Source organism: Pseudophryne corroboree, chromosome 4 (assembly GCF_028390025.1).
Source record: "Pseudophryne corroboree isolate aPseCor3 chromosome 4, aPseCor3.hap2, whole genome shotgun sequence".
Classification (NCBI taxonomy): domain Eukaryota; kingdom Metazoa; phylum Chordata; class Amphibia; order Anura; family Myobatrachidae; genus Pseudophryne; species Pseudophryne corroboree.
In genome coordinates this window covers 84722185-84744689 of record NC_086447.1, presented here as the reverse complement: position 1 = coordinate 84744689, position 22505 = coordinate 84722185, and the positions used below count along the sequence as shown (strand labels likewise).

Here is a 22505-nt window from a genome sequence, read left to right as displayed (position 1 = left end):
TAAGTGGACATTGGGTACAACTGCATTTTTTAGGACACTGGTGAGTCTTTTTCTGACGTCCGTGTACATTCTCGGTATCGCCTGCCTAGAGAAGTGGAACCTAGATGGTATTTGGTAACGGGGGCACACTACCTCAAGAAATTGTCTAGTTCCCTGTGAACTAACGGCGGATACCGGACGCACGTCTAACACCAACATAGTTGTCAAGGCATGAATGTATTGGGGGTATACCGCACTGGAGAATGGTAAGGTATCTAATAGATATTGTTAGAACCAAAATACATAATACAACGAGAAAATCTGAGTTTTCTAATGTTATCTTGAGTTTGGTGGTGCACCCTGAGTCAGTGGTAAGACATACAACAAAAGGGAGAGAAGAAGACTCTTTTGTGGGTGCACTCTTGTATGTTTAAGAGGTCTCAGAAGAGACAATAAGTAAAAATTATAAATGAATTTTTAAATATAACTTTTATTAACAACAATTGATAAAATAGTAGAGTTTACTGTCAAAAATTGGAGGTAGGGGTGGGGGGAAGGGTAGGGGGGAGTTGGGGAAAAGAAAGGGGGGAACACAGAACGAATTAATTACAGTGTAAATACTGAATATTGTTCTGGAATGCCTGGGTGCGATAATAACAGCTGGAGACCCTGAAAATTGAAGCGTTTTTATTCTCTCATGAGCGATGATGAGGAGACAGATGGGATGATTAAAGATGGAATGAGCAAGATGAATCTGCTGTCAGTGTTAGACGCTGAGCAAAACCGTCCAGGAATTTCTACTAAACTGAGTATTCCTCGAGAGTCTCCCACTCGAGTACTGACCCAGCCCTACACTGCTTAGCTTCCAAGATCGGAAGGATTCGGGCGTTACCAGTGTGGTATGATAGTAGAAAAAATATTTGATATCGAGGGCTCGAGAATCACTGATGAGAGTTCACGAAAATGGAGAAATAAGAGAAAAGAAAAGACAAGAGAATGGGTGGAGGAGGAAAATAGGGGATCTGCTGCCACCGTTAGACCGGGATAATTACCCCTGAATCAGTGGTGAGAGTCCTGAAGATAGTATAAAGTGAGGAAAAGGAAACGATACTGATAGGTAAAAAATGTTTGAGATTGGTTGATAGACAATGGGCTGCTTGATTGCAGGATGCTGATAGTACCTATGATAAAGGTACTAGGTGTGATAAAGAGCAATTTGTACACAATTAGCAGTCAAATAAATTGATTAGACCCATACATCACCATCAATTTGCTACTATCAGATTATTACAATTATACCAAAATGGTATCAGGTGGAAAAAGAAGGAGAAAATGAACAACAATTTCTTATTTGTGTTCCGCTGTATGCAGAGCTGCAGAAATACTATATAATATGATTGCAAGATGCTGATAGTACCTATGATAAAGGTACTTGGTGTGATAAGGAGCAATTTGTACACGATTAGCAGATAATTAAGTTGATTGGAACCATGCATCACCATCAATTTGATGCTGACAGATTATTGCACATTGTACCAGAATGGTATCAGGTGAAAAGAGAAAGAGATAATGAACAACAGTTGATTATACAGAGCTGCAGCAGTGCTATATAATACGCAGTATAGAGGATAGTGATAAATTGCTCAGCCAAATGATTAGATCAATATTAATGACTGAAAATAAAGGTTTAAACAGTATCCTATGTGGTATTAAGCCGCTAAATGCCGACTATCTGTAAAACGGGTACTTGCAAAAAACAGCTTGATGAATGCTATTATCAAATATAAATATGCAAAAAGATGCTGAGATTGAGCAGATATTACCCGGAATTGTATGGAACGATCAGTCACTAATATGAGCAGGATACTTTCTGAGTACGGAATGTCCGTGTCAAAGTCCAGGCAAATTGAAGATGCAGGATACACTGGTTCTCAGGAGCTGAGCAGTTCGTTTATAGCCGCACTGCCGATCAAAGTACCTGATGTATTGTGGAGACGTGGTCAGGTTGGCTGAGGAGAAGAGAGACACAATGTTCCTGGTCCCATCGCGGCAGTATCTAGCGGCGGAGGGTTGATGCAGCGGCTGCTGGGGAAAGAGCGGCTCGTGGTTCAGGATGTCCGGAATCAGCTGTCACACCCAGGCAGTGGGGGTAGGGAACGGAAAACTAGTTTCACCCGTTCACCGGGCTTGATCACTTCCTGTTCCCAGAGGGGATAGTGCAGGCTTTATCTTGCAAGGGAGCTGGTCGTTGTCCAATCAAAAGGGAGGCGTGTCCTGCGTTTGTAAATTGCTGCACAGGTGGAACGGTTGTTCTGTTTAGTATTGGTTCCCTATTATGCTTGCAATTAGTGGCCCATTGCACAAAAGGAAAAAACAGAGAATATGTGTGAGAAATATACAAGGTTATTAGATGAAAAATGAGCATCTTGCTTATTATATAAGTGGACATAGTGAAAAAATGGAAATAAAAATAAAAATAAAAATAAAATGGGGAAAATTAGCAAAAAAGAATAAAAATGAATGAAAATAATAATAAAATTGAAGCTTTCACAAATTGTTTATGAAATATTTAGATGATAAGAATAGATTAAATTTAAGTATAATAAATGATAATTACTGGAAAAATATGTTAGGACAGCATATCTTGTCTGGAGTTATAAACAAACACGTTGTAAACATTGCATGAGGATATTCATAAATATTATTTATGTTATTTTGGATTAATAATGCAAGTGACGTCGATGGAAGTGGTGGGAATGATTGTGAGAAAGGATGGTATGGAAAGGGATGGGGAGTGAGGTGGAAAGGAATGGGGGGGATGGAGTGGGGGGGGGGGAAAGGGGGGGAGAGAGGGGGAAGGGGGGAGGGGGTTTAAGATTGTGGGGTGTTGGGGTGTTGTGGTTTGCAGTGTGGTGGGAATGTGTGTGTGGTGTCGAAGGTGATGATCCTGTGTGGGCGAGAAGTATAATGATATGGTGAGATGAGGAAGGGGGGTAGAGATGTAAGGGATAGGAGTGGGTTGACACTGGGAGTGCTGTGTGGAAACGTGTTAGTAGGTTGTGAAATATGTCGGAATTTGCTGGGTCTCTGTAATGGGATGGATGTGAGGTGCATGTGAATGGACTGCGGATGTGATGGTGCTGAGTATGTGGTGGAGGTGGGCGTGAAAGTGCTGATGAAAGAAGGGTGAATGTGATGTGTTATGAATGGGGGTGTACTGGATGTGAGTGTACTGGGGGGTGTAAGGGAAGGAAGCGAGGACACTTAATGGGTGCTATATAGAAAGTAGGTTACAGAAATGCACTGTAATTGATGTATTCATTCAGACCCAATGGTTTGAGACAACCTAACCTGAAAGTCCATTCACTTTCCTTCTTAATAAGTTCTTTGCTTAAGTCACCACCGCGTATGCCTAGATGGACCCTATCTAGGCCAAAGGCGCGCATATCACTTGGTGAGTCATGATGTGCAGCATGGTAGTGTCTGGCTACTGATGTTAGTTTTTTGCCTTTTTGAAGATCTGACGATGAGTTGCGAATGGAGCCCATATGTTCTAAAATCCTAGTTTTGAATTTTCTAGTCGTCATGCCTACATATCGTTGATTGCAAGGACAGGTTAGACAATAGACTACTCCTTGTGTGTCGCAGTTGAAGAAGTGTTGTATGGAAATATCCTTGCCATGTCTGTCCTTGACACAGTCAGTTATCTGTATCTGTGGGCAAGCCTTACATTGCCCACATGGAAAGGATCCCTTAGGGAGTTTGGATTTGGTCATTTCACGTGAAAAATGGCTCTGAACCAACGTATCTTTGATGTTCTTAGATCTCCTCCAACTGATTTGTAAAGTGGGATCCAATAAAGGTGATAACTCTGGATCCAGATGTAGGACAGGTAGATGTTTCTGAATGGCCTTTTTTAGTAGACGCCATTCGGGACAGAAGGTCCCTACAAATCGAATCTTGGTGTCAGCCTTTTGTTCTTGGGGTTTGTCCTGGAAGATCAGGGATTCCCTGTTGGTTTTTGAAATAGATTGTTGAGCTCTCTTCAGAGAGCGTTTACTGTATCCCCGAGCTTGTAACCTGGTCATAAGTTCTCTGCTTTTCTGTTTGATCACCTTCTCCTCTGTGCAGTTGCGTCTAAGACGAAGAAATTCCCCTTTTGGGATGTTTTCAATAGTAGGTGGGAAATGTGAGCTTGTTTGGTGCAATATACTGTTTGTGGCTGTATCCTTACGAAAGAGTTCTGTAGCCAAAGTCCCACTTGTTGTCTTGTAGATATTCAAGTCCAAAAAAGATATCTTGTCTCTACTGATTGAGTGAGTGAGAAAAATGTTCAAATCGTTTACATTGAGGATGTTAATGAAGTCCAACAGGAGTTTCTCATCTCCTTCCCAGATCACAAAGATATCATCAATATATCTCAGCCAATTGATGATATGTTTTGTGTAGATATGATTATCATCGTTGAAGACTATTATTTGTTCCCACCAGCCGAGGAACAGGTTGGCATATGTGGGTGCACAGGCTGCACCCATTGCTGTTCCCCGAATTTGCTGAAAAAATTGGTCACCAAAGGTGAAATAATTTTTATTGAGAACAAAACTCAACATTTCACATAGGAAATCATGAAATACATTTTTTTCTTCCATATCCAGGAAGAATTTGGTGGCTTGTATTCCTTGTGAGTGTGAAATACTGCTATACAGGGCTTCCACATCTAAGGTGACTAGGATACAGTTCTCATCTAGACATATGTCATGTATTTTCCTTAGGAGATCAGAAGTGTCCTTAAGGTAGGAGGGTAATGTCATGACATGGTCTCTGAGATGTAAATCCAGAAATTTGCTTGGGGTTTCCAAGAGTCCCCCATTCCCGGTGAACGGGTGAAACTAGTTTTCCGTTCCCTACCCCCACTGCCTGGGTGTGACAGCTGATTCCGGACATCCTGAACCACGAGCCGCTCTTTCCCCAGCAGCCGCTGCATCAACCCTCCGCCGCTAGATACTGCCGCGATGGGACCAGGAACATTGTGTCTCTCTTCTCCTCAGCCAACCTGACCACGTCTCCACAATACATCAGGTACTTTGATCGGCAGTGCGGCTATAAACGAACTGCTCAGCTCCTGAGAACCAGTGTATCCTGCATCTTCAATTTGCCTGGACTTTGACACGGACATTCCGTACTCAGAAAGTATCCTGCTCATATTAGTGACTGATCGTTCCATACAATTCCGGGTAATATCTGCTCAATCTCAGCATCTTTTTGCATATTTATATTTGATAATAGCATTCATCAAGCTGTTTTTTGCAAGTACCCGTTTTACAGATAGTCGGCATTTAGCGGCTTAATACCACATAGGATACTGTTTAAACCTTTATTTTCAGTCATTAATATTGATCTAATCATTTGGCTGAGCAATTTATCACTATCCTCTATACTGCGTATTATATAGCACTGCTGCAGCTCTGTATAATCAACTGTTGTTCATTATCTCTTTCTCTTTTCACCTGATACCATTCTGGTACAATGTGCAATAATCTGTCAGCATCAAATTGATGGTGATGCATGGTTCCAATCAACTTAATTATCTGCTAATTGTGTACAAATTGCTCCTTATCACACCAAGTACCTTTATCATAGGTACTATCAGCATCTTGCAATCATATTATATAGTATTTCTGCAGCTCTGCATACAGCGGAACACAAATAAGAAATTGTTGTTCATTTTCTCCTTCTTTTTCCACCTGATACCATTTTGGTATAATTGTAATAATCTGATAGTAGCAAATTGATGGTGATGTATGGGTCTAATCAATTTATTTGACTGCTAATTGTGTACAAATTGCTCTTTATCACACCTAGTACCTTTATCATAGGTACTATCAGCATCCTGCAATCAAGCAGCCCATTGTCTATCAACCAATCTCAAAAATTTTTTACCTATCAGTATCGTTTCCTTTTCCTCACTTTATACTATCTTCAGGACTCTCACCACTGATTCAGGGGTAATTATCCCGGTCTAACGGTGGCAGCAGATCCCCTATTTTCCTCCTCCACCCATTCTCTTGTCTTTTCTTTTCTCTTATTTCTCCATTTTCGTGAACTCTCATCAGTGATTCTCGAGCCCTCGATATCAAATATTTTTTCTACTATCATACCACACTGGTAACGCCCGAATCCTTCCGATCTTGGAAGCTAAGCAGTGTAGGGCTGGGTCAGTACTCGAGTGGGAGACTCTCGAGGAATACTCAGTTTAGTAGAAATTCCTGGACGGTTTTGCTCAGCGTCTAACACTGACAGCAGATTCATCTTGCTCATTCCATCTTTAATCATCCCATCTGTCTCCTCATCATCGCTCATGAGAGAATAAAAACGCTTCAATTTTCAGGGTCTCCAGCTGTTATTATCGCACCCAGGCATTCCAGAACAATATTCAGTATTTACACTGTAATTAATTCGTTCTGTGTTCCCCCCTTTCTTTTCCCCAACTCCCCCCTACCCTTCCCCCCACCCCTACCTCCAATTTTTGACAGTAAACTCTACTATTTTATCAATTGTTGTTAATAAAAGTTATATTTAAAAATTCATTTATAATTTTTACTTATTGTCTCTTCTGAGACCTCTTAAACATACAAGAGTGCACCCACAAAAGAGTCTTCTTCTCTCCCTTTTATAGTTGTCAAGGCCTCAGTTATCCGCTTTGCAACAGGATGACTGCTGTGATATTTCATCTTCCTCACAAAGGACTGTTGGACAGTCAATTGCTTGGTGGAAGTAGTAAAAGTGGGCTTACGACTTCCCCTCTGGGATGACCATCGACTCCCAGCAGCAACAACAGCAGCGCCAGCAGCAGTAGGCGTTACACGCAAGGATGCATCGGAGGAATCCCAGGCAGGAGAGGACTCGTCAGAATTGCCAGTGACATGGCCTGCAGGACTATTGGCATTCCTGGGGAAGGAGGAAATTGACACTGAGGGAGTTGGTGGGGTGGTTTGCGTGAGCTTGGTTACAAGAGGAAGGGATTTACTGGTCAGTGGACTGCTTCCGCTGTCGCCCAAAGTTTTTGAACTTGTCACTGACTTATTATGAATGCGCTGCAGGTGACGTATAAGGGAGGATGTTCCGAGGTGGTTAACGTCCTTACCCCTACTTATTACAGCTTGACAAAGGCAACACACGGCTTGACAAATGTTGTCCGCATTTCTGGTGAAATACTTCCACACCGAAGAGCTGATTTTTTTGGTATTTTCACCAGGCATGTCAACGGCCCTATTCCTCCCACGGACAACAGGTGTCTCCCCGGGTGCCTGACTTAAACAAACCACCTCACCATCAGAATCCTCCTTGTCAATTTCCTCCCCAGCGCCAGCAACACCCATATCCTCCTCATCCTGGTGTACTTCAACACTGACATCTTCAATCTGACTATCAGGAACTGGACTGCGGGTGCTCCTTCCAGCACTTGCAGGGGGCGTGCAAATGGTGGAAGGCGCATGCTCTTCACGTCCAGTGTTGGGAAGGTCAGGCATCGCAACCGACACAATTGGACTCTCCTTGTGGATTTGGGATTTGGAAGAACGCACAGTTCTTTGCGGTGCTTTTGCCAGCTTGAGTCTTTTCATTTTTCTAGCGAGAGGCTGAGTGCTTCCATCCTCATGTGAAGCTGAACCACTAGCCATGAACATAGGCCAGGGCCTCAGCCGTTCCTTGCCACTCCGTGTGGTAAATGGCATATTGGCAAGTTTACGCTTCTCCTCCGACAATTTTATTTTAGATTTTGGAGTCCTTTTTTTACTGATATTTGGTGTTTTGGATTTTACATGCTCTGTACTATGACATTGGGCATCGGCCTTGGCAGACGACGTTGCTGGCATTTCATCGTCTCGGCCATGACTAGTGGCAGCAGCTTCAGCACGAGGTGGAAGTGGATCTTGATCTTTCCCTAATTTTGGAACCTCAACATTTTTGTTCTCCATATTTTAATAGGCACAACTAAAAGGCACCTCAGGTAAACAATGGAGATGGATGGATACTAGTATACTTATGGATGGACCAGCGACTGCCGACACAGAGGTAGCTACAGCCGTGGACTACCGTACTGTGTCTGCTGCTAATATAGACTGGATGATAATGAGATGAAATTAATATATATATATATATATATATATAATATCACTAGTACTGCAGCCGCACAGGTATATATATTTATTATGTAATGACTGATGACGGACCTGCTGGACACTGTCAGCTCAGCAGCACCGCAGACTGCTACAGTAAGCTACTATAGTAGTATGTATCAAGAAGAAAGAGAAAAAAAAAACACGGGTAGGTGGTATACAATTATGGATGGACCAGCGACTGCCGACACAGAGGTAGCTACAGCCGTGGACTACCGTACTGTGTCTGCTGCTAATATAGACTGGATGATAATGAGATGAAATTAATATATATATATATATATATATATAATATCACTAGTACTGCAGCCGCACAGGTATATATATTTATTATGTAATGACTGATGACGGACCTGCTGGACACTGTCAGCTCAGCAGCACCGCAGACTGCTACAGTAAGCTACTATAGTAGTATGTATCAAGAAGAAAGAGAAAAAAAAACCACGGGTAGGTGGTATACAATTATGGATGGACCAGCGACTGCCGACACAGAGGTAGCTACAGCCGTGGACTACCGTACTGTGTCTGCTGCTAATATAGACTGGATGATAATGAGATGAAATTAATATATATATATATATATATATATAATATCACTAGTACTGCAGCCGCACAGGTATATATATTTATTATGTAATGACTGATGACGGACCTGCTGGACACTGTCAGCTCAGCAGCACCGCAGACTGCTACAGTAAGCTACTATAGTAGTATGTATCAAGAAGAAAGAGAAAAAAAAAAACCACGGGTAGGTGGTATACAATTATGGATGGACCAGCGACTGCCGACACAGAGGTAGCTACAGCCATGGACTACCGTACTGTGTCTGCTGCTAATATAGACTGGATGATAATGAGATGAAATTAATATATATATATATATATATATATATAATATCACTAGTACTGCAGCCGCACAGGTATATATATTTATAATGTAATGACTGATGACGGACCTGCTGGACACTGTCAGCTCAGCAGCACCGCAGACTGCTACAGTAAGCTACTATAGTAGTATGTATCAAGAAGAAAGAAAAAAAAAACCACGGGTAGGTGGTATACAATTATGGATGGACCAGCGACTGCCGACACAGAGGTAGCTACAGCCGTGGACTACCGTACTGTGTCTGCTGCTAATATAGACTGGATGATAATGAGATGAAATTAATATATATATATATATATATATAATATCACTAGTACTGCAGCCGCACAGGTATATATATTTATTATGTAATGACTGATGACGGACCTGCTGGACACTGTCAGCTCAGCAGCACCGCAGACTACTACAGTAAGCTACTATAGTAGTATGTATCAAGAAGAAAGAGAAAAAAAAACCCACGGGTAGGTGGTATACAATTATGGATGGACCAGCGACTGCCGACACAGAGGTAGCTACAGCCGTGGACTACCGTAATGTGTCTGCTGCTAATATAGACTGGATGATAATGAGATGAAATTAATATATATATATATATATAATATCACTAGTACTGCAGCCGGACAGGTATATATATTTATTATGTAATGACTGATGACAGACCTGCTGGACACTGTCAGCTCAGCAGCACCGCAGACTGCTACAGTAAGCTACTATAGTAGTATGTATCAAGAAGAAAGAGAAAAAAAAACCCACGGGTAGGTGGTATACAATTATGGATGGACCAGCGACTGCCGACACAGAGGTAGCTACAGCCGTGGACTACCGTACTGTGTCTGCTGCTAATATAGACTGGATGATAATGAGATGAAATTAATATATATATATATATATATATATATATATAATATCACTAGTACTGCAGCCGCACAGGTATATATATTTATTATGTAATGACTGATGACGGACCTGCTGGACACTGTCAGCTCAGCAGCACCGCAGACTGCTACAGTAAGCTACTATAGTAGTATGTATCAAGAAGAAAGAAAAAAAAAAAACACGGGTAGGTGGTATACATATACAATTATATATATATTATATACAATTATATATATATATATATATTAAACTGGTGGTGATTAATTAAACTGGTGGTCAGGTCACTGGTCACACTATCAGCAACTTGCAAGTAGTACTCCTAAGCAGACAATCACAATATATACTGGTGGTCAGTGTGGTCACAATGGCAGTGTGGCACTCTGGCAGCAGAGTGCCAGCAAAAGTGTGCACTGTACGTTAAAATATGTACTCCTGCTCTCAGACTCTAACTGCTCCCCACTGTCTCCCCCACAAGTCAGATATACAGTCACACTATCACTTCAGCAAGTAGTAGTACTCCTCCTAATGCTCCCCAAAATTACAAAAGTAAATAATACTGTGTCTCTCTCTACTCTAGTAGTCTCACTCTCTATAAACGGAGAGGACGCCAGCCACGTCCTCTCCCTATCAATCTCAATGCACGTGTGAAAATGGCGGCGACGCGCGGCTCCTTATATAGAATCCGAGTCTCGCGATAGAATCCGAGCCTCGCGAGAATTCGACAGCGGGATGAAGACGTTCGGGCGCGCTCGGGTTAACCGAGCAAGGCGGGAAGATCCGAGTCGCTCGGACCCGTGTAAAAAAAACTGAAGTTCGGGCGGGTTCGGTTTCCGAGGAACCGAACCCGCTCATCTCTAACAGATACTCGAATTACGTGCCAAGCAGAAGAGGGCACTTTACGCAGCTGTGTCAACTAGATGGAAGCTCCGTGACCTGGAGGAGGATAAGTGCTACAATGCCAGCCCGGTACAGTGCATCTGGAAAGTATTCACAGCGCTTCACTTTTTTCACATTTTGTTATGTCACAACCTTATTCCAAAATGGAATAAATTCATTTTTCCCCTCAAAATTCTACACACAATGGGGGTCAATCCGAGTTGTTCGCTCGTTGCCGATTTTCGCAATGGGGCGATTAAGGAAAAAATGCGCATGCGCATGGTACGCAGCGCGCATGCGGTAAGTATTTTAGCACAAAACTTAGTAGATTTACTTACGTCTGAACGAAGAATTTTCATCGTTGAAGTCATTGGAGTGTGATTGACAGGAAGTGGGTGTTTCTGGGCGGAAACTGGACGTTTTCTGGGAGTGTGCGGAAAAACACAGGCGTGTCAGCGAAAAACGCGGGAGTGTCTGGAGAAACGGGGGAGTGGCTGGCCGAACGCAGGGCGTGTTTGTGACGTTAAACCAGGAATGAAACGGGCTGAGCTGATCGCAATCTGTGAGTAGGTCTGGAGCTACTCAGAAACGGCTAAGAATTTTCTATTCGCAATTCTGCTAATCTTTCGTTCGCTATTCTGCTAAACTAAGATACACTCCCAGAGGGCGGCGGCCTAGCATGTGCAATGCTGCTAAAATCTGCTAGCGAGCGAACAACTCGGAATGACCCCCAATACCCCATAATGACAAAGTGAAAAAAGTTTTTGGGGGATTTTTTAAAATGTATTAAAAATAAAAAGCTAAGAAATCACATGTGCATAAGTATTCACAGCCTTTGCTCAATACTTTGTTGATGCACCTTTGGAAGAAATTACAGCCTCAAGTCTTTTTGAATATGATGCCACAAGCTTGGCACACCTATCTTTGGGCAGTTTCGCCCATTCCTCTTTGCAGTACTTCTCAAGCTCCATCAGGTTGGATGGGAAGCGTCGGTGCACAGCCATTTTCAGATCTCTCCAGAGATGTTCGATCGGATTCAAGTCTGGGCTCTGGCTGGGCAACTCAAGGATATTCACAGAGTTGTCCTGAAGCCACTCCTTTGATATCTTGGCTGTGTGCTTATGGTCATTGTCCTGCTGAAAGATGAACCGTCGCCCTAGTCTAAGGTCAAGAGCGCTCTGGAGCAGGTTTTCATCCAGGATGTCTCTGTATATTGCGGCATTCATTTTTCCCTCTATCCTGACTAGTCTCCCAGTTCCTGCCGCTGAAAAGCATCCCCACAGCATGATGCTGCTACTACCATGCTTCACTGTAGGGATGGTATTGGCCTGGTGATGAGCGGTGCCTGGTTTCCTCCAAACATGACGCCTGGCATTCACGCCAAAGACTTCAATCTTTGTCTCATCAGACGAGAGAATTTTGTTTCTCATGGTCTGAGAGTCCTTCAGGTGCATTTTAGCAAACTCCAGACGGGCTGCAATGTGCTTTTTACTAAGGAGAGGCTTCCGTCTGGCCACTCTGCCACACTGGCTTGATTGGTGGATTGCTGCAGAGATGGTTGTCCTTCCTCCACAGAGGAATGCTGTAGCTCTGACAGAGTGACCATCGGGTTATTGGTCACTTCCCTGACTAGGGCCCTTCTTCCCCGATCACTTAGTTTAGATGGCCAGCCAGCTCTAGGAAGAGTCCTGGTGGTTCCGAAGTTCTTCCATTTATGGATGATGGAGCCACTGTGCTCATTGAGCCCTTCAAAGCAGCAGATATTTTTCTGTACCCTTCCCCAGATTTGTGCCTCGATACAATCCTGTCTCAGAAGTCTACAGACAATTCCTTTGACTTCATGCTTGGTTTGTGCTCAGACATGCACTGTCAAGTGTGGGACCTTATATAGTCAGGTGTGTGCCTTTTCATATCATGTCCAATCAACTGAATTTACCACAGGTGGACTCCAATTAAGCTGTAGGAACATCTCAAGGATGATCAATGGAAAAACGATGCACCTGAGCTCAATTTTGAGCTTCATGGCAAAGGCTGTGAATACTTATGTACATGTGATTTCTTAGTTTTTTTATTTTTAATAAATTTGCAAAAATCACAGAAAAACATTTTTCAAGCTGTCATTATGGGGTATTGTGTGTAGAATTTTGAGGGAAAAAATTAATTTATTCCATTTTGGAATAAGGCTGTAACAGAGATTTTCAACCTTTTACAACTCGCGGCACACTGAACAAGATATAAATATTGCCAAGGCACACTCAAATATAATGGTGATGCATGGTGCAGTTGCATGTCCTAGGATGTCATGTTGCAGCTTCTCCATAGGTAACGCCTGAGCCACATCTGAGAAAGCCAGAAGAGCCCAACACAGCCCGGGCCCAAAATTAGAACTGGCTTGTAACCACTAAAGCCACCGGTATTGATCGTTCCAGGGCCTCAGTAGCGGTAAAACACTGACGGGCCTGGCTTTGCTACTATGGCGGCACACCTGGAGACTGCTCAGGGCAACTAGTGTGCCACGGCACAGTGGTTGAAAAACACTGCTGTAACATAACAAAATGTGGAAAAAGTGAAGAGCTGTGAATACTTTCCGGATGCACTGTATAATACTACTGTAGTTTAATACCAGTGGGTGCCACTAGATGTCCCACTGTGCTCAGCGCCTGCACTGGAGACACAGGCTACCCTCTCCCTTGGTGCAAAGAAAAAAAAATAAGAATTTACTCACCGGTAATTCTATTTCTCGTAGTCCGTAGTGGATGCTGGGAACTCCGTAAGGACCATGGGGAATAGACGGGCTCCGCAGGAGACTGGGCACTCTAAAAGAAAGATTAGGTACTATCTGGTGTGCACTTGCTCCTCCCTCTATGCCCCTCCTCCAGACCTCAGTTAGGGAAACTGTGCCCAGAAGAGCTGACACAACAAGGAAAGGATTTGGAATCCAGGGTAAGACTCATACCAGCCACACCAATCACACTGTACAACTTGTGATAACCATACCCAGTTAACAGTATGAACAACAACTGAGCCTCATTTTACGGATGGCTCATAACAATAACCCTTTAGTTAAGCAATAACTATATACATGTATTGCAGAGAGTCCGCACTTGGGACGGGCGCCCAGCATCCACTACGGACTACGAGAAATAGAATTACCGGTGAGTAAATTCTTATTTTCTCTGACGTCCTAGTGGATGCTGGGAACTCCGTAAGGACCATGGGGATTATACCAAAGCTCCCAAACAGGTGGGAGAGTGCGGATGACTCTGCAGCACCGCATGAGCAAACTCAAGGTCCTCCTCAGCCAGGGTATCAAACTTGTAGAACTTAGCAAACTTGTTTGACCCCAACCAAGCAGCAGCTCGGCAAAGCTGTAAAGCCGAGACCCCTCGGGCAGCCGCCCAAGAAGAGCCCACCTTCCTTGTGGAATGGGCTTTCACCGATTTTGGATGTGGCAATCCAGCCGCAGAGTGAACCCGCTGAATCGTGCTATAGATCCAGCGAGCCATAGTCTGCTTCGAAGCAGGAGCGCCAACCTTGTTGGCTGCATACAGAATAAACAGCGAGTCAGACTTTCTGACTCCCGCCGTTCTGGAAACATAAATTTTCAAAGCCCGGACTACGTCCAGCAACTTGGAATCCTCCAAGTCCCTAGTAGCCGCAGGCACAACAATAGGCTGGTTCAAATGAAACGATGATACCACCCTAGGGAGAAATTGGGACGAGTCCTCAATTCTGCCCTGTCCATATGGAAGATCAGATAAGGGCTTTTACATGACAAAAGCGCCAATTCTGACACACGCCTAGCCGAAGCTAAGGCCAATAGCATGACCACTTTCCACGTGAGATATTTTAGCTCCACGGTCTTAAGTGGCTCAAACCAGTGGGATTTCAGGAAATCCAACACAACGTTAAGATCCCAAGGTGCCACCGGTGGCACAAAAGGAGGCTGAATATGCAGCACCCCCGGAACAACGTCTGAACTTCAGGCAGTGAAGCCAGTTCTTTTTGAGAGAAAATGGATAGGGCCGAAATCTTGACCTTTATGGATCCTGATTTTAGGCCCATAGTCACTCCTGACTGTAGGAAGTGCAGGAATCGACCCCGCTGGAATTCCTCTGTAGGGCCTTCCCGGCCTCACACCAAGCAACCTATGTTCGCTATATACAGTGAAAAAGTCTTGCTGTCACGTCTTTCCTAGCCTTTATCAGCGTAGGAATAACTGCATCCGGAATGCCCTTTTCCGCTATGATCTGGCGTTCAACTGCCATGCCGTCAAATGCAGCCGCGGTAAGTCTTGGAACAGACAGGGCCCCTGTTGCAACATGTCCTGTCTGAGAGGCAGAAGCCCTGAGTCCTCTGAGAGCATTTCTTGCAGCTCCGGGTACCGAGTCCTTCTTGGCCCATTCGGAGCAAAGAATATTGTTCTCACTCCTCCTTTTATTACAATTCTCAGCCCTTGGGTATGAGAGGAAGAGGAGGGAATACATAGACCAACTGGAACACCCACGGTGTTACTAGTGCGACCACAGCTATCACCTGAGGGTCCCTTGACCCGGCTTAAAACCTTTTTTTAGCTTTTTATTGAGGTGGGACGCCATCTAGTCCACCTGAGGCAGTTCCCATCAATTTGCAAACTGCGTGAAGACTTCCTGATGAAGTCCCCACTTTCCCGGGTGGAGGTCGTGCCTGCTGAGGAAGTCTGCTTCCCAGTTGTCCACTCCCGGAATGAACACTGCTGACAGTGCGCTTACTTGATTCTCCGCCCAGCGAAGAATTCTGGTGGCTTCTACCCTCGCCACCCTGCTCCTTGTGCCGCCTTGGCGGTTTACATGAACCCCTGCGGTCTGACTGGATCAGAACCGGTTGGTCGCGAAGCAGGATCTCCGCTTGACTTAGGGCGTTGTATATGGCCCTTAGTTCCAGGATATTGATGTGAAGGCAAGTCTGTTGACTTGACCACAGACCTTGGAAATTTCTTCCCTGTGTAACTGCCCCCCACCCTCCGAGGCTTGCATCCGTGGTCACCAGGATCCAGTCCTGAATGCCGAATCTGCGGCCCTCGAGAAGGTGAGCACTCTGCAGCCACCACAGGAGAGACACCCTGGCCCTGGGGGATAGGGTGATTAACCGATGCATCTGAAGAGGTGATCCGGACCACTTGTCCAGTAAGTCCCATTGGAAGGTCCTCGCATGGAACCTGCCTAAGGGGATGGCCTCGTATGATGCCACCATCCTTCCCAGGACTCGAGTGCAGTGATGCAGTGACACCTGTTTTGGTTTTAATAGATTCCTGACCAGTGTCATGAGCTCCTGAGCTCTCTCTATCGGGAGATAAACTCTTTTCTGGTCTGTGTCTAGGATCGTGCCTAGGAGAGGCAGATGAGCTGTAGGAACCAACTGCGACTTTGGAATATATAGAATCCAGCCGTGTTGCCGTTACACTTCCAGAGAAAGTGATACGCTGTTTAGCAACTGCTCTCTTGATCTCGCTTGTATGAGGAGATCGTCCAAGTACGTGATAATAGTGACACCTTGCTTCTGCAGGAGCACAATCATATCCGCCATTACCTTGGTTATGACAATCCCGTACCGCAATTCTGAGGTACGCCTAATGAGGTGGATAAATGGGGACATGAAGGTATGCATCCCTTATGACCCGATTCACGACAAACTCTCCCTCATTTTAGGCTTGCCCTGACAGCTCTTAGCGATTCCATCTTGAACTTGAACCTTCTCAGGTATATGTTCAGGGATTTTTAATTCAATATTTGTCTGACTGAACCGTCTGGTTTCGGGATTACAACATGGTCGAATAATAACACCCTCTTGTTGAAAGAGGGGACCCTTGACCACCACCTGTTAAAGATACAATTTGTGAATTGCAGTTAACACTGGCTCCCCCTCTTGGGGGGAAGCCCGCAGGGCCGTCGGTGAGGGGCCATCTTCTCACAGTCCAGCTTGTATCCCTGAGACACAATATCTATTGCCCAGGGACCTAACAGGGAGTGAACCCACTTGTGGCTGAACTTACGAAGGCGTGTCCCCACCGGGCCTAGCTCCGCCTGTGGAGCCCCAGCGGCATAGGTGGATTTTTGTAGGGGCCGGGGAGGACTTCTGTTCCTGGGAACTAGCTGTGTTGATCCCGGCTCTGACAAGAAAGGACGCACCTCAGACTTTCTTGTTTCTTTATTCGAAAGGCTGCATTTAATAATGTCGTGCTTTCTTAGGCTGTGCAGGAATATAAGGCAAACTAGCAGAATTACCAGCTATAGCTGTGGAGTCCAGGCCCTAGAACCCTTCTCCACACAATCCTCAGCCTTCCATATGCCTCTTAAGTCGGCATCATCTGTCCAATTCATATTCTACAGGACACGTCAAGCAGAGATCGACATAGCTTTGACTCTAGGACCCAGTATACACTATACTCATGTCTCTTTGGGCATGCTTTATAACTATATATCTATCACTTAAGACAGCATCTTTAATATATTTACTAGGGTCTCAATCTCTGCTGATAAGGTACCTGTCCACGCTGCCACAGCGCTATAAACCCATGCCGACACAAACGCCGGTCTGGGTAGTATACTAGAATGTGCACGCTATCTGCAGGATACCTGAGAATAGCAAGTGCTACCGTCTGTGCAAACAGGACACCCTAGGGGAAGATTCTCAACACATTCTGGCCCTAGTGGGGAAAGGATACAGCCTGAGAATTCTCTTGTGGGAAGCTGCCGTCTCTTGTCTGGAGATTCCCGCTCTTTTTCCTCATGAGAGGAGGGAAATTTACTAGAGATGAGCGCCTGAAATTTTTCGGGTTTTGTGTTTTGGTTTTGGGTTCGGTTCCGCGGCCGTGTTTTGGGTTCGACCGCGTTTTGGCAAAACCTCACCGAATTTTTTTTGTCGGATTCGGGTGTGTTTTGGATTCGGGTGTTTTTTTCAAAAAACACTAAAAAACAGCTTAAATCATAGAATTTGGGGGTCATTTTGATCCCAAAGTATTATTAACCTCAAAAACCATAATTTACACTCATTTTCAGTCTATTCTGAATACCTCACACCTCACAATATTATTTTTAGTCCTAAAATTTGCACCGAGGTCGCTGTGTGAGTAAGATAAGCGACCCTAGTGGCCGACACAAACACCGGGCCCATCTAGGAGTGGCACTGCAGTGTCACGCAGGATGTCCCTTCCAAAAAACCCTCCCCAAACAGCACATGACGCAAAGAGAAAAAGAGGCGCAATGAGGTAGCTGTGTGAGTAAGATTAGCGACCCTAGTGGCCGACACAAACACCGGGCCCATCTAGGAGTGGCACTGCAGTGTCACGCAGGATGTCCCTTCCAAAAAACCCTCCCCAAACAGCACATGACGCAAAGAAAAAAAGAGGCTTTTTACTGATATTTGGTGTTTTGGATTTGACATGCTCTGTACTATGACATTGGGCATCGGCCTTGGCAGACGACGTTGCTGGCATTTCATCGTCTCGGCCATGACTAGTGGCAGCAGCTTCAGCACGAGGTGGAAGTGGATCTTGATCTTTCCCTAATTTTGGAACCTCAACTTTTTTGTTCTCCATATTTTATAGGCAGAACTAAAAGGCACCTCAGGTAAACAATGGAGATGGATGGATTGGATACTAGTATACAATTATGGACGGACTGCCACGGTTAGGTGGTATAAAAAAACCACGGTTAGGTGGTATATATTATAATAATAATACAATTATGGATGGACGGACTGCCTGCCGACTGCCGACACAGAGGTAGCCACAGCCGTGAACTACCGCACTGTACACTGGTTGATAAAGAGATAGTAGTATACTCGTAACAACTAGTATGACACTATGACGACGGTATAAAGAATGAAAAAAAAACCACGGTTAGGTGGTATATATTATAATAATAATACAATTATGGATGGACGGACTGCCTGCCGACTGCCGACACAGAGGTAGCCACAGCCGTGAACTACCGCACTGTACACTGGTTGATAAAGAGATAGTAGTATACTCGTAACAACTAGTATGACACTATGACGACGGTATAAAGAATGAAAAAAAAACCACGGTTAGGTGGTATATATTATAATAATAATACAATTATGGATGGACGGACTGCCTGCCGACTGCCGACACAGAGGTAGCCACAGCCGTGAACTACCGCACTGTACACTGGTTGATAAAGAGATAGTAGTATACTCGTAACAACTAGTATGACACTATGACGACGGTATAAAGAATGAAAAAAAAACCACAGTTAGGTGGTATATATTATAATAATAATACAATTATGGATGGACGGACTGCCTGCCGACTGCCGACACAGAGGTAGCCACAGCCGTGAACTACCGCACTGTACACTGGTTGATAAAGAGATAGTAGTATACTCGTAACAACTAGTATGACACTATGACGGTATAAAGAATGAAAAAAAAACCACGGTTAGGTGGTATATATTATAATAATAATACAATTATGGATGGACGGACTGCCTGCCGACTGCCGACACAGAGGTAGCCACAGCCGTGAACTACCGCACTGTACACTGGTTGATAAAGAGATAGTAGTATACTCGTAACAATTAGGATGACACTATGACGGTATAAAGAATGAAAAAAAAACCACGGTTAGGTGGTAGGTATATAATAATAAATAATACAATTCTGGTCGGACGGACTGCCTGCCGTGTGCCGACACAGAGGTAGCCACAGCCGTGAACTACCGCACTGTACACTGGTTGATAAAGAGATAGTAGTATACTCGTAACAATTAGGATGACACTATGACGGTATAAAGAATGAAAAAAAAACCACGGTTAGGTGGTAGGTATATAATAATAAATAATACAATTCTGGTCGGACGGACTGCCTGCCGACTGCCGACACAGAGGTAGCCACAGCCGTGAACTACCGCACTGTACACTGGTTGATAAAGAGATAGTAGTATACTCGTAACAATTAGGATGACACTATGACGGTATAAAGAATGAAAAAAAAACCACGGTTAGGTGGTAGGTATATAATAATAAATAATACAATTCTGGTCGGACGGACTGCCTGCCGTGTGCCGACACAGAGGTAGCCACAGCCGTGAACTACCGCACTGTACACTGGTTGATAAAGAGATAGTAGTATACTCGTAACAATTAGGATGACACTATGACGGTATAAAGAATGAAAAAAAAACCACGGTTAGGTGGTAGGTATATAATAATAAATAATACAATTCTGGTCGGACGGACTGCCTGCCGTGTGCCGACACAGAGGTAGCCACAGCCGTGAACTACCGCACTGTACACTGGTTGATAAAGAGATAGTAGTATACTCGTAACAATTAGGATGACACTATGACGGTATAAAGAATGAAAAAAAAACCACGGTTAGGTGGTAGGTATATAATAATAAATAATACAATTCTGGCCGGACGGACTGCCTGCCGTGTGCCGACACAGAGGTAGCCACAGCCGTGAACTACCGCACTGTACTGTGTCTGCTGCTAATATAGATTGGTTGATATTTAAAGAGATATTAGTAGTATACAACAATACTATACTGGTGGTCAGGCACTGGTCACCACTCCTGCAGCAAAAGTGTGCACTGTTAATTAATATAATTGTACTCCTGGCTCCTGCTAACAACCTGCAGTGCTCCCCAGTCTCCCCCACAATTAATTATAAGCTTTTAATTTATACATTGATGACTGTGCAGCACACTGGGCTGAGCTGAGTGCACACAGACTGAGTCACACTGTGTGACTGACTGTGCTGTGTATCGTTTTTTTTTTCAGGCAGAGAACGGATATAGCAGAGAGAAGTGAACGGATATATTATATTAAATAAAAGTTAACTAGCAACTGCACTGGTCACTGACTGTGGTAAACTAACTCTGTCTGCGACTCTGCACAATCTCTCTCTATCTAATCTATCTATCTCTATTCTAATGGAGAGGACGCCAGACACGTCCTCTCCCTATCAATCTCAATGCACGAGTGAAAATGGCGGCGACGCGCGGCTCCTTATATAGAATCCGAGTCTCGCGATAGAATCCGAGCCTCGCGAGAATCCGACAGCGTCATGATGACGTTCGGGCGCGCTCGGGTTAACCGAGCAAGGCGGGAAGATCCGAGTCGCTCGGACCCGTGGAAAAAAAAGTGAAGTTCGTGCGGGTTCGGATTCAAAGAAACCGAACCCGCTCATCTCTAAAATTTACCTCAGCATTCTTCCCCTTAAACATGTGTACTCTCGTGTCAGGGACAGATGAGTCATCAGTGATATGCAAATCATCTTTTATTTCAATATCATATATTGAATACCTTCTAGCCATCTTGGCTGTAACTTTGCATTATCGTAGTCGACAGTGGAGTTAAACTCCGTGTCGATACCAGTGTTTGTTATTTTGGATAGTGAGCATTGTGAGACTCTGAAGGTCTCTGTGACATAGGGACAGACATGGGTAGATTTCCTGTCTGTTCCCTAACCATTTGTGCAATAAATTCACCTTAGCACTTACACATATCCAAACAGGTGTCGGCGTTGTCGACGGAGACACCCTCTCACATACATATCCGCTCTATCACCTCCTTAGAGGAGCCTTTTACCTCAGACATGTCGACACATGCGTACCGACACACCACACACACAGGGGATGCTCTATTTGAAGACAGTTCCCCCACAAGGCCCTTTGGAGAGACAGAGAGAGAGTATGCCAGCACACACCCCAGCGCTATATAACCCCGGGATTACACTACAACTCAGTGTTTACCCAGTAGCTGCTGTATATACAGTTTTTGCGCCTAAATGTATGTGCCCCCCCCCCCCCCCCCCCCTCTCTTTTCACCCTTTGTGTACCAGAATACTGCAGGGGAGAGCCTGGGGAGCTTCCTTCCAGCGGAGCTGTGAAGAGAAAATGGCGCTGGTGTGCTGAGGAAGAAGGCCCCGCACCCTCAGGTGCGGGCTTCTGTCCTGTTTCTGACTAAAAATGGCGGGGGTTATACACATATACAGTCACAGACTGTATTATGTGTATTTTTATGCCAAAGGTATTTTTATTGCTGCCCAGGGCGCCCCCCCCCAGCGCCTTGCACCCTACAGTGACCGGAGTGTGTGGTGTGCTGTGGGAGCAATGGCGCACAGCTGCGGTGCTGTGCGCTACCTTAATGAAGACAGGAGTCTTCTGCCGCCGATTTCATCGCTTCTCTTCTGTCTTCTGGCTCTGCAAGGGGGACGGCGGCGCGGCTCCGGGAACGGACGATCGAGGTCAGGCCCTGTGTTCGAACCCTCTGGAGCTAATGGTGTCCAGTAGCCTAAGAAGCACAAGCTAGCTGCAAGCAGGTAGGTTTGCTTCTCTCCTCTCAGTCCCACGTAGCAGTGAGTCTGTTGCCAGCAGATCTCACTGAAAATAAAAAACCTAACAAATACTTTCTTTCTAGCAAGCTCAGGAGAGCCCACTAGGAGCACCCAGCTCTGGCCGAGCACAGATTCTAACTGAGGTCTGGAGGAGGGGCATAGAGGGAGGAGCCAGTGCACACCAGATAGTATCTAATCTTTCTTTTAGAGTGCCCAGTCTCCTGCGGAGCCCGTCTATTCCCCATGGTCCTTACGGAGTTCCCAGCATCCACTAGGACGTCAGAGAAATAGCTGTAACCCATAGTACCCAATCCTATTCTAGCTGTCACTTCTCTAGTGAAGTATAGAACATAAAAGCAAGTGTCTGGTT

At 44.7% G+C, this 22505-nt stretch overlaps 2 pseudogenes; one reads left to right on the top strand and one right to left on the bottom strand.

Moving 5' to 3' along the window:
- Window positions 1-773: 773 nt before the first annotated feature.
- On the bottom strand, window positions 774-892 carry LOC134912279 (5S ribosomal RNA; annotated as a pseudogene).
- Window positions 893-6123: 5231 nt separating this feature from the next.
- On the top strand, window positions 6124-6242 carry LOC134912278 (5S ribosomal RNA; annotated as a pseudogene).
- Window positions 6243-22505: the final 16263 nt, after the last annotated feature.